The following is a 13,043-nucleotide window of genomic DNA, read 5'->3' as shown; positions in this document are numbered from 1 at the left end:
GTGACTTCAATAAGGAACTCTCATTTACCAACTCCATAAAATACTAAAGCTTATTAACATAAAACTAATCTAAGAAAAGATTAATAGAAATTAAAGAAAGAATTTTACATCGGGATTTATTAACTATATTATAATATGGAACTATACTATCCACTCACAAATTAGCAAAGTTTCAAAAATTAGGATAATAATTTTCTTTTTAACATATTCTAATAACTATTAATAGGACTTTGGGGACTAACATTTCATTGTGAGATTGAAGTGTATATGAAGTTGTACGGACTAATTAAGTGAAGGAAACCCTGAAAATTAATATCAAATGAGGAAACTCTAATTAAAAGTCACATTGGACCAGAAATTTTCTAAGAACCCTCATCAAGGATCCTATTAAATGAACAAACAAATTCTTATAGAGGAAGGTATGCCTTCTTAGGTCCCCAAATGTCAAGGGGCGATTGTATGTCTTTTTAAAAATTTGTAAAAGAAGTTAAGATGTTCTTATATTTATTTGAATATAAGGGAGGGTACACCCTATCAAAGACCTCTATTAAATTAAAAAGACATTTGTACTAACATGTAAACATGCCATAAATATCCCCAACAATACTAAGAGTTTTGAACCATGTTCTTTTCCCTAAAGTGCCTGCACTTTGAATGAGGTTAAACTATTCTGTAATCTTATTTTGAATATAATATATAGGGTATTTTGCATTTTATTGATAAATAAAAAATAAACTATTTGGAGAAAAAATAAGGGCACTCTTAAAATCTTAGTGGTAATTTAGAAAAAAAAAGTATTTGATTTGAATGAAAATGTATGGAATCAAATAAAAGAAAGAAAACCATCCACTTTCTTATAGAAAGGTTGATGTTTTTCTTGAGTTCATTAGGAGAATGTTTGAACTTGAAAATGAGCAAATAAATGTAAAAAAGATATTATTTACATGCTAAATAAATTTTACTAATAAAACAACTGACAAAGAATGTCCTCTTTACATTTGTGGAGTGCATTTTGTTACAATTTTTATTCATCAAAGTCTAAAAATCTATTTAAGGGGAAGTCATCCAACTATATATGACACCTTATCTTATATTTCAAGAAGATGATCTTTTAAGAGGTGACATAGAAGAATATGATTGGATTTCATTGGTGATAATCCTTATAATTTCTTTCTCTTAGGATATTTTTGAGCTTTTCTTTCTCTCTATTCTATTGCCCTTCTTCACATCATTCCATTGTGGCAAGTGAGAACATAAGATAGATAAAATATATTTTCACCATACATGAAAGGATATTAGAAGACAATTCTAATGATAAAAATATAGGTAGTTTATGATACACATGTTGTAAATATGTGTTAAGATGCTGAATTATTGGTGTTAATTACTTATAATATTTTTTTGGTGCATGATTGTCACCCTTTTGTTGAGGATTGTGCATAGATACCACACATAAAGTAGAGGTAATGAATTAAAATATATATATAATGATTATGATGTATGAATATTGTTCAAGTTATGTTTTGTGTAATTTGTGCCATACATATCATGTAATTTGTAACTAACTCAAGATAAATGATTTACATATGTAGGAAATTTAACCCCTTTGATGAGGATTGTGCACAATGACATGGATTCATAGGTATAAGTATATTAGATGTCTTCTTTCTCTTTAAATTAAACATCAACTTTAGGCCAACTTCATTAACATTGGCCTCATTTAATAGTAAAATATCTTGCTCATTGAACTATATCTCTCATTTGGTGGGCTATAGGGACCACCAAATAGGTATTTTTCATATTTGTCTTCCTAGAGTGAGGGAAATAGGTAAATAGAAGACTATAGTGGGACATGTAGTAGGTCTACAGTAGGGAGACTAGCTAGAGGTCAAAATATTAGAAGAAAAATTAATAAACACGTGCAATTTTTCCTTTTTCAAGTGGGGTCATCTTCTTATGATGATGAAATAAAAGGCAACATCAAGGTTCCCTTGAAGTACAATTATCTTCAAAAAAAATGGGTACCAAGGAATTACCTCCAATTAACACTGATTTTGTTGGAAATGATTGAAAAGATCATGAATGAAGAATAATGGAACTCGTAAAGAATTTTTTCAATCATTGTTTTGTCATCGATGTCAAACTTGCTACTTGCAGGAATGACAATTTCTTAAGTGATCCAAATACTATCAATTGGTTGATTGACAAGGAGGAGGAAATCAATAAGATGCAACTAGAGCACCTAGAGAAAGGTTGAAGTTATGATGTTGTAATGAAGTATAAGGATCAGCTAAGCCATTGATAAAATAGTGTATTGATGACATACTCTAAGACATAGGAAATGGACACACTAAAACACATCAAAGATGTAAGGTTTAACTAAGTCATTTGTAAAGCATAACTAAGTTCATTTGTGGAAGCCAAGCAAGCTAGTTAGAGCTGAGAAAATTCTTAGTTGAAACTGATCAAGTTCAACTTCAATGTATGCCAAGAAATCCTTGGGGTGCCAAGTAACATAGGATTGTTCAAGTGCCAAGTAACATAGGATTGTTCAAGTGCCAAGTAACATAGGATTGTTCAAGTCCCGAGTAACTCAAAAAAAGACTTTGGGTGTCAAGCATCAGTAAATACAGTAGAAGCCAAGTAACCTAGTTAATGCTGAGCATTAGTAAACCAATGATCCTGAGTTGCTACATTATTTGTTAAGTCAAAAGATTTGCCAGATTAGTAGCAATAAGTTTGTTACATTGAATTTTGTGAATTAGTTGGATGATAAGGATAATGAGTAGATGTCACAAAATTTCATGTAAACCATGCAAACCATTTTTGAGTGAATGTTGATGGACTTATCATGAAGTTTCTGGAAGAAACAATTTGGAGGGAAAATAATATCGTTCTCTTAGATCGAATCAAATTGATGAGCAGGAAGATTCAAGCGAGAAATGAAGAACATAACTTTTTTATAAAGAGTTACAAGTTAGAGATCAAAGAAGAAAGGAGAGTGAGTTGGTCATAAGTGTGGTCATGTAAAGAAGCCAAGAGAAGGCTAGTGTTAAGTGTTAAAAGGAGGACACAATGAGGAGTAAGTATAGAGAGTTAAGACTCTGAGTTGATCAAGTGACCATAGAGTGCATTGGCATAACGAGTGGAAGAACTCAAGGAGACAAATCTTGAAGGGTGGACAAGTTGTCAACACTGCAAGGAAGAAAAGTCAAGCAAAGAAAAGAACTGATGAGTGATCTGAAATCTGCAAGGTTAGAGTTGAAATCTTTATCAAGTCAAAACCTTTCTAATACTTTCTTGCCATTGTATTAGACATTGAAATCCTACATTGCTAGGTTAGCTTAATAGCTAGGTGGATAAGCCTCAAGAAAATGATAGAAGATCCCCAGGAGAAGGATAAGAGATCCTTAGGAGAAGGATAGGAGATCCTTAGAGAGGGATAAAAGATCCTTTTGAGAAGGTGACTATAAATCCCATGGACTTGGGTAGGCCTAACAGCTCTATGTAAATGCTTTAACAGGGCAGCATTCTAAGTTGAATGTTCTTAAGTCCTCTAATAGGGCACACTCCTAACAAGGTGTAGAAATCCTTTAATAGGGTCACATCTGACAGTGTGTAAAGCCTTTAATAGGGCAGGCCTTTAACAGGGCAAAGCCTCAGAAGTGGTTGAAATCAATTTTGTGGGTATCATCCCCACCCTAGTTTTACCTTCTTATTCCTAGAGGGTTTTTGGGTCACCAAAATCCTTTGTGTTATGGTGTGATGCATGTTTACTTTTCATGATTTTTTAATGTTTAAATGCATGCATGATAATTTTAATTATATGCCATTAAGGATTTGACAGGAAAGTAAAAATGCTAGAACTTTTGATTCACCCCCATTTTATTTAAAAAATTGTATTGGACATTATTGGACCTTGAATAACTAATTCACCCACCCTCTCAATTATTCTAAAAGAATTCTAACAATTGGTATTAGAGCCCACTGCTGATTTGTTTCAAGGTACTAGTAGCAGGAAGATCAAGATGTCCAAGAGAGAAGTTCCCAAGCTAAACAAAGACAACTTTGTTGCATGGCAAAGTTTGATGAAGTTGAACCTTGGATCAATAGGTGATTATGCACATACCTCAATCATAGTTGATCATGTAGGCCCTACAGTACCCCTTACTATAGAAGACATGAACAAGAAGAAGGAGCACAATCAAGCGATGTTAGAGATTGCTTCAGTACTAAGCTATGCCAAGTATGATGATATCAAAGAATGCGATATTGCACATCAGATGTGGAAAACATTATCAAACATCTATGGAGGAGATGATAATGTCAAGAGAGCCAAAAGAGAGATCTTAAGAGGAAAATTTGATGATAGGAAAGTGGAAGAAGGACATAATGCTGCTCAATATGGTGCAAGGATGAAAGAAGTGGTAAGTGCCATAAGAAACATAGGAGGATAGTTATCAAAAGAAATAGTATGTAGCAAATACTTGAGAACTTTGCTTCGTATCTATGCTATAAGAGTATCATCCATCCCAGAGCTAAGGTGTGTACCAAGAAACACATTGTCATTTGAGGGAATAATTGGAAGACTCATTGCCTTTGAGCTATCCAACTTTGAAAAGTACAAGCCAAAAAACTTTGAATTTGCATTCAAATCCAAGATGACAATAAAAGACAACGAGGAGGTGCAAACAAAGAAAAAGAGTGGAAAAGGAAAGTATGTATCTAGTGACAAAAACATTGATGAAGATGATGTAGACCAATTTGAGGCATTACTAGCAAGAAGATTTCATAGAGGAAGAGGCAAATTCAAAGGTAAGTTGCCAATCATTTGTTTCAATTGTAATGAATTTGGTCACATTGCAGCCAGATGCAGACAAAATAAAAATTACAAGCATGGAGGCAACCTTAAAAATAAGAAAGAGGACAACAATGATTATAGAGGTAAAGGAAAAAGATGCTACATTGTTGAAGAAGACTCTGACGAGAATGATGATGAAGTAGTCTATGTAGCTATGAAAGATGAATAAGATGAAGATCAAGCAACTGCACTGGTAACCTGCATGAACAAGAATAAAAAATGGATCATAGATAGGATGTGCTCTCATCACATGACTAGAGATAAAAGTAAGTTCATTACCTTTATTCAATATATTTGGTAACAATGCACAATGTCATATCAAAGGGAAAGGTAGTATCAAGCTTACTTAAAAGATATCATGTGATAATACATACTATGTTGAAGGCCTAAATTATAACTTGTTAAGTGTCTCACAATTATACAACATAGGATGAAAGGTTGAATTTAAAAATGGAGTTGCCAAGATCTATGATTCTCAAGGAAGTCTAATAGGAAAAGGTGACCAGACTAGGAGTAATTTGTTCTACCTAAACATGGAAGATGCTTCTTGTCTCATTGTTCAAACTAATGATGTATGGTTATGGCACAAGAGGCTATGTCATGTAAATTTTGACAATCTAATAAGCATCAGAAAAATGATGAAAGTCAGAGGTCTACCAAAGTTGAAGAAGCTTGATAACATCATGTGCAAACAATACCAACTAAGGAATATGACCAAGTCAAGTTTCAAAAGCAAGGCTTATACTTCTAATGAAGTATTAGAGCTAGTTCATACTGACTTGTGTGGTCCTATTGAAGTGCAAAGCTACAAAGGTGACAAATACATAATGCTATTTGTAGATGACTATTCAAGGATGATGATAGTCATGTTCCTTAAACAAAAATTAGATGTGTTCCAAATGTTCAAATGGTACTTGGCTAGAGTTGAGAAAGAGACTGGGAAGAGCCTAGAATGTCTCAGATTTGATAGAGGAGATGAATTCACATCAAGAGAATTTGAAGATTTATACAATGAAAGAGGAATCAAAAGGCAAACATCAGCACCTAGGACTCCACCTCAGAATGGTATAGCAAAAAGAAGGAATAGATTAGTTATTGACTGTGCTAGGACCTTAATGATGAAGAAAAATGTTGCACTCAAGTACTGGAGAGAAGCTATAATTACTGCAGTCTACACACTGAACAAAGTTCAAGTCAAGAAAGGTAAAAATGTAACACCTTTTGAATTATGGTATGGGCATTCTCCTAATGTAAAAAATTTCAAAATATTTGGATGCAAATGCTATATATATATATATAAAGAGTGTAGAAATGGAAATTTTGATGCAAAGAGTGAGGAAGGCACATTTCTAGGTTATTCTACTAGAAGCAAAGATTATAAGTGCTTGAATGTTAACATTAACAAAGTAGTAAAAAGCACAAATGTGAAATTTGATGAGCTTGCAGAAGTTCAAAGTATTGAGAAAACCAAGAAAGCAGAAGAATACAAGACCTTTGTATACTTTTATGAAGGTATACCTAATAATGGTGAAGTTGCAACTCAGAATGACAATCAGCAACAAAATCCAATATCTGTCGAGTCATAGATAGTGAATGTTGAACAACAGACACAATCAAAAGCCAAGCTATAGAATACAGAAAATGTTCATTCAGATTCTAAGAACTTTCAACATGAAGGAAATGAAGAAATATTTGATGAAAATGAAGATTTTGATTCTGAAAGAGACAACATGCAAACAAGGAAAGAACCAGTATTGGAAAAGTATGTAAGAAGACATCATCCTGAAGATCAAATTGTTGGAAACAAAGAGGCAGGACCAATGACAAGGAATAGACTCAAAAGTAAGATATGTCTGCTCAGCAAAATGAAACCAAAAATAGTAAGTGAAGCCATAAAAGATGATGACTGGTACAATGCTATGAAAGAAGAAATAAAACAAATTGAAAAGAACAAGACATGGACCTTAGTCTCAAGAACAAGTAACAAGAATGTAATTGGAACCAATTGGGTGTTTAGAAACAAGTTAGATGAGAATGGTGAAATCACAAGGAACAAGGAAAGACTAGTCCATAAAGGGTATGCACAAGAAGAAGGACTAGACCAAACTTTTGCTCCCGTTGCTAGAATGGAAGGAGTAAGGACCGTACTAGCATATGCAGCATTCAAAGGATTTAAAGTCTATCAAATGGATGTTAACTCCGCATTTCTAAATGGTATACTTGAAGAGGAAGTCTACATAGAGAAAATGGAAGGATTTGTTGATGAAAATAACAAAAACAAGGTATGCAAATTGCATAAGGCTCTATATGCATTAAAGAAAGCCCCTAGAGCTTGGTATGAGATACTTCACAAGTATCTAGTGCAAATAGGATTTGAAATAATTGATGATAATAGCAACATGTACATTAAATCCGAAGAAGGTAAGGATATCCTTGTATCTAAAATCTTTGTGGATGACATAATTTTTGGAGGAAAGGAAGCACTTTGAAAAAGTTTTGCTGAAAAAATGAAACATGAGTTTGAGATGTCCATGTTTGGAGAAATCAAGTTCTTTGTTGGATTGCAAGTACATCAACTAAAACATGGTATATTTACAACACAATCAAAGTACATCAAAGGGATACTCAAAACATTTGGATTGGAAAACTCCAAACCTGTTAGCCCACCAATGGCAACAAGACATAAGCTATCCAAAAATGATGAATTAGCTAAAGTCAATCAAACAATGTATAGATCCATGATTGGAAAACTACAATATGTTGTACATAGCAAACCGAACATAGCATTAGTAGTTGGAATAGTAGCTAGATTCTTTGCTAATCCTAGAGAAAATCATCTCATGGCAGTAAAAAGGATAATAAGGTATCTCAAAGGAGCTGATGACTTTGGCCTATACTACAAAAAAAATGAGAAGTTTGAGCTCAATGCATACATTGACGCGAATTGGGGAGGCAACATTGATGACAGGAAAAGAACAAGTGGAGGAGCATTATTCTTAGGTAAAAGGCTAGTTACTTGGACTAGCAAGAAAGAAAAATGCACATCTCAATCCACTGCAGAAGAAGAATATGTGGTAGCAGCAGTCAATTGCACAAACATTGTGTACCTCAAACATCTATTGGAAGGAATGAAAGAAGAGGTAACCAAACCTGTGATACTAAATTGCGATAATACAAGTGCTATAAACATATCCAAGAATCCAGTAATACATGCAAAAACCAAGCATATTGCAATCAAGTATTACTATGTCAGAGAATTGGTAGAAGACAAACAAGTGAAGATGGAGTACATTCACAAAAAGGAACAAATTGTGGATATCTTCACCAAACCATTGCCCAAGGATACTTATGAATATCTTAGAGGCAAGTTGGGGATAAAGCCCCTAACTCAAGAAATCTAAAGAAAAAAAGAAGATGCCTTGCATCAACAGGAGTAGATCATTGAAATATCAAAAGAATGATGCAGAGGATATTAATAGGAGAAAAAACTCCAAATCAGTCACAAGCATGGTGATAGAGGGAGAAAACATGAGATGCAAAGCTTATATTTAGCATGTTGAAAATGCAACATCTTTGGCATTTATGTCAAAGAGGGAGATTTGTGAGAAACTTATCAATGAAAGGAAAAGAGGGAGATGTATGAGAATGTATGAAAGGAGAGATGAAAGAGGGAGATTTAGAAGAGATAAGAAACTGATCAAAAAATAGCTATGAAGGAAGGATCAGAAATACAAAGTAAGGATGCAGCAGCCAAGAGGGAGAAGCAGAACAAAGAATTCAATTTGTATCATCCAAAGAGGGAGACATGATACAAAAAGGAAGATATGTAATGACAACAAGTTTTCTATTTGGTATATAATTTTTGTGGTAACTAAGTTGATTAGCCCAATAAATTGATTAGTTTGGTTTACCATCAATGCCAAAGAGGGAGATTATTGGAAATGATTGAAAAGATCATGAATGAAGAATCATGAAACTGGTAAAGAATGTTTTCAACCATAGTTTTTTCATTGATGTAAAACTTGCTACTTGCAGGAATGACAATTGCTTAAGTGATCCAAATACTATCAATTGGTTGATTGACAAGGAGGAGGTAATCAATAAGATGTAACTAGAGTACCTAGAGAGAGGTTGAAGTTATGATGTTGTAATGAAGTATAAGGATCAACTAAGCCATTGATGAAATAGTGTATTGATGACATACTCTAAGACACAAGGAATGGACACACTAAGACACATCAAAGATGTAAGGTTTAACTAAGTCATTTGTAAAGCATAACTAAGTTCATTTGTGGAAGCTGAGAAAGCTAGTTAGAGCCGAGAAAATTCTTAGTTGAGGCCAAGCAAGTTCAACTTCAGTGTGTGCTGAGAAATCCTTGGGGTGTCGAGTAACACAAGATTGTTCAAGTGTCGAGTAGCACAAGATTGTTCAAGTGTCGAGTAACACAAGATTGTTCAAGTGCTAAGTAACAAATGATTGTTCAAGTGCTATGTAACACAAGATTTCTCAAGTGCTGAGTAACACAGGATTGTTCAAGTGTTGAGTAACATAGGATTGTTCAAGTGCTGAGTAGCTCAGGAAAAAGACTTTAGGTGCTAAGCATTAGTAAATGCAATAGAAGCCAAGTAACCCAGTTAATGCCGAGCATCAGTAAATGTAGTAGAAGCCAAGTAACCCAGTTAATGCCAAGCATCAATAAACTAATGATATTGAGTTGCTACATTATTTGTTAATTCAAAAGATTCACCAAATCAGTAATGATAAGTTCATTACATTGAATTTTTTGAATTAGTTGGATGATAAGGATGATGAGTAGATGTCACAAAATTTCATGTAAACCATGCAAACTAGTTTTGAGTGAATACTAATGGAGTTACCATGAAGTTTTTGGAAGAAACAATTTGGAGGGAAAACAATATCATTCTCTTAGATCAAATCAAATTGATGAGTGGGAAGATTTGAGCAGGAAATGAGGAACAAAACTTCTTTATAAGGAGTTACAGCTTAGAGATCAAAGAAGAGAGGAGAGTGAGTTGGTCATAAGTGTGGTCATGTAAAGAAGCCAAGAGAAGGTTGGTGTGAAGTGTCAAAAGGAGGACACACTAAGGAGTAATTACAGAGGATTAAGAATCTGAGTTGATCAAGTGACCATAGAGTGCATTGGCATAATGAGTGGAAGAATTCAAGGAGGCAGATCCTGAAGGGTTGACAAGATGACAACACTACAAGGAAGAGAAGCCAACCAAAGAAAAGAACTGATGAGTGATCTGAAATCTGCAAGGTTAGAGTCGCAATCTTTATCAAGTCAAAACCTTTCTAATACTTTCTTACCATTGTATTAGACATTGAAATCCTACACTGCTAGGTTAGCTTAATAGCTAGGTGGATAAGCCTCAAGAAAAGGATAGAAGATCCCCAAGAGAAGGATAAGAGATCCTTACAAGAAGGATAGGAGATCCTTAGAGAGGCATAACATACTATTTTGAGAAGGTGACTGTAAATCCCATGGACTTGGGTGGGCCTAACAGCTCTATGTAAATCCTTTAACATGATGGCATTCTAAGTTGAATGTTCTTAAGTCCTCTAACAGGGCACACTCCTAACAGGGTGTAGAAATCCTTTAATAGGATCACATCTGATAGTGTGTAAAGCCTTTAACACGGAAGACTTTTAATAGGGAAAACCATTAGAAGTGGTTGAAATCAATTTTGTCAGTATCATCCCCATCCTAGTTTTACCTTCTTATTCCTCGAGGGTTTCTGGGTCACCAAAATCCTTTGTGTTATGGTGTGATGCATGTTTACTTTTCATGATTATTTAATGTTTAATTGCATCCATGATAATTTTAATTATATTCCATTAAGGATTTGAGAGGATAGTAAAAAGGCTAGAACTTCAGATTCACCCCTATTTTACTAAAAAAACTATATTGGACATTATTGGACCTTGAATAACTGATTTGCCCCCACCTCTCAGTTATTCTAAAAGAATTCTAATAGATTTTTGTGCTAATGAGAGGATATATCACATATCTACATTGTCATTACATGGTTTGGGCCTATTTTCCATGAACGGTAAAAAAAAGTTGTTGAATTAATGGAGTATGTAGGACCTTGCCACAATTACAATAATTGAATGCAAATAGTTCAATATAAAAAAAGTATGCATAGGTATGCACTCTCAAAAAATAATCTAAAATGGAAAGAAAATGATCAAAAAGACTTGCTATGTACATTGATGGAAGGCCAAAAGTAGCAGGGAATATTGCAAGTTTTATAAAAAGTATGTGCCCTAGGTTAATTAATAAGCAACCCAATTGCATATTTGAGGCATGTGAGGGAAATAATATTTTTGTATGTGCGATAAAATTAATAAGTGTAGGGGAAGATCTACTAATAGATTGCAATTTGAATTACATACATACAAAGAAAGATACTATCATGGGACTTGTAAGTACTATATATATAACACTTAAACTAATTACCTCCAATTAATAAATCCAATATATAATATACCATTTTATTAATAAGTTTTTTTCTAAGTCATTTATTACTTTCATTATGTTGTTGTTTTTATATTTAATATTTATCAAAAGGCAACATAGATCCTTCAGATGATCGAGGTAGGGATGTTCCTCCCACTCCTTTGGTGAAAGTAAATTTTTTGTGTGAAAATTAGTGCAATTGTAAGTATAGAAAATGTTAAATTATTATGTTATTTTCAATAGTGGTTTTCACTCTTTTCTATTGTTTTACTAATATTTTTGTAATAAATTGATGCTTCAGGAAAGAGAAAAGCACCAGTAACAAAAGGGTAATTAATTGTTGATATGTAGGCAATAATATTATGCGATGATGACATTGCATATATAGTTGACCCCATAAGCATGTGTAGAAAGATCCTAAAAATAATAATTTTACAAATTCTTGTCATTTTGATGGATCCAAATCCAAGCAAGGAGACAAAGGTGATGACAAATGAATTGTTAAGAAAACCATGTTGTTTGGAAGTAAGTAGTAATGAATCTTTAGCTATAACAATAAGTCAATAAAGGTTTATGTTTTATAATAATTTATGGATCATGAAATAAAATATGCATGTGTTCTTATAGGAGTTTTTTGAGACCTCACCGAGCTGTGGGACATGATGAGGGTACTAGTGCAGTTCCTTCAGGTATGTGATTTCCATTTTCATCCATCATAAGGGACATCATCAAAATCACCATATACCATGCTTCTCTATCGTAGTCCATTAATAGTAGAAATTGCACCATTATTTTTTTCATGATTAATATTCACAATTTTATAAGAAATGTAAAGTATATCACTATTTTTTGAGTAATGTTTTTGCAATCTATATTTTAAAAATACAAAACATTTTAAATGTGATTTTTTTTAGGTCATGATAAAGTACAAAATCCTCCTTCGACGAGGCTGGCCACTACTACAAGATTGCTAAATATAGGATAGGCAATAGGAGCTTCCAAACATCCACATCTACATTGACTAGAGCTCGTAAATCCTTGCTTTTCTCTATTTTGTTATATTTTAATTATGATTTAATTTTTACTTTCTTGGGTTCATTTGATTATAGTCATTGATTAACTTTGTGCAGTGATTGATACAACTTATCATGATAGAACATAGACCAATACTAGTGATAATTTACCATTGTTTCCTGTATCATCTCGTATTACTAGTACTAGATTATTGTAGGCATAATTATTGTCTACTGAGAAAGATATGATTCCCTTTAAAGTGCCTAAGCTTCTAGGTTCTTTAATATTATTATTTATAGTGTAATTTTAGTTTACTTATTCAAAACTCATTTTGGACTAATGATCCCATGATGTTTTTGTAGGAAATGATTTTTTTTATGGAAGTCTTTATGAAATAGCAATGAATTTATTCGAGCCCACATTGAACAAAAGGTATATAGCTTCATATAATTGTTAGAATATTTTTCCTTTCATCCACTTATTGTACTATATTCAAGGTACATAGCTTGAGCTAAAAAAATTATTTCACATTTTTGTTTGTTAAAAGGTGAAATAACTAGGTTCTCGAATTAAAATATTAGCCCATAAAATCTTTAGAGGATCTCTTTGGTCATTTTTTTTTGACAAAGTCAAAACTATTTAGAAATCTTTCAAACATCTAAAGATTGTGAGGGACCAATAGA

The sequence above is a fragment of the Cupressus sempervirens genome, chromosome 11 (assembly GCF_028749045.1).
Source record: "Cupressus sempervirens isolate cs-2001-9-10 chromosome 11, ASM2874904v1, whole genome shotgun sequence".
NCBI classification, from domain to species: Eukaryota; Viridiplantae; Streptophyta; class Pinopsida; order Cupressales; family Cupressaceae; genus Cupressus; species Cupressus sempervirens.
This window is presented reverse-complemented; position numbering follows the sequence as displayed.